Genomic DNA, 1,211 nt, shown 5'->3' on the forward strand with positions numbered 1-1,211 from the left:
AGTCTCCTGGGCGGTGCTGGAACCCGGACACCTGGCCACCCTGCAAAACTCCGGACACTTCACTGGGGAAACAGAACCTGTCCTCTGGAGCTGGGTGTGAACCAGACAAGTGCCAAAATACACGACTGGCCTGGCTGCCTCTGGGGACTGGAAACTCTGCCCCTGTCACCCCGAGCACGTGGGCGCTCTGGGCTGCCACCATCTCGGAAAGCGACGACCGCCTGGATTTGCCCCCAGAAGAGCTGCCGGGGTGGGGAGGGGTGGGGGACGGCAACGAGGGACCTCGCCGGGAGGCGACCGCTGCACCATGACGCAGCCTCACCTGGGGCTCGTCGTGACCGGCAGAACCGCGTGACACCAGGCTGGCGGCATAGGGGTCCCTCGTTCCCTGACCTGAGGTCCGGGGACCCGCGCCCGCGTCGTCCAGGAGCGCTGCAGGGCACCGAGGCCACCCGGTCCGTGGACAGCTGCAAGGCTAAAAGCTCCCATCCTTGCTCCTTCCCGAGCGACAGGCCGGGGCGGCTTCCCGCATCCGGTCCCGCGTTCGCGGGGCACAGCCGTGTGTTGCCTGGGACCCACCTGCACAGGTAGGTCTGTGCCAGGCACACGCCGGGAGCCGGGCTAGACCCGGTGTCAGAGGAAGAGCAGCTCTGAGGGCGACGCACCCCGCATGCTGCCCGCCGTGGAAGAGCCGAGTCACCTGCTCCCGGCAGAGGCCACCCGCGTGGACAGGACCCGGCGCGCGTTTGCTCCTGAGCTGGTTTGGAATAATCCACACCGTCCACCCCCGGTAAACGGCAGTGGGACGTGGCCAGGCCCGCTTAGGGGCCGGTGCGGGGCCGTTCCCGGTGGCATCTGGCCCGGTGACTCCGTTTCTCCCCATCCCTGAGCTGCGCGGTCGCTGTCATGGCCCCGTAAACGCCCTCGTCACCTGCAGCGGTCAGGACCATCTGCGTTGGGTGGAGGCGGCGCCCGTGAACCCTATGGGGGGGACAGCGCCCCTGTGGGCCGAGTCCCCCAGTGACCGAGGGGAGGCGACATTGGTTGTCTGCTGATACTTGGTGGGGGGCAGCACTGTCTGCAGGGCGCCCCACGGGTCGCCGTCCCAACCCCCGGTCTCGCGATCCCGGGGCTCCGCGCACCTGCGCGTCCGCAGTCCCGAGGAAGCCCGCCGAGGGCGGCGACTTCACCGTGTGGCCCAGCGTGTCGCG

The sequence above is a fragment of the Pteropus vampyrus genome, unplaced genomic scaffold (genome assembly GCF_000151845.1).
Source record: "Pteropus vampyrus isolate Shadow unplaced genomic scaffold, Pvam_2.0 Scaffold546, whole genome shotgun sequence".
NCBI classification, from domain to species: Eukaryota; Metazoa; Chordata; class Mammalia; order Chiroptera; family Pteropodidae; genus Pteropus; species Pteropus vampyrus.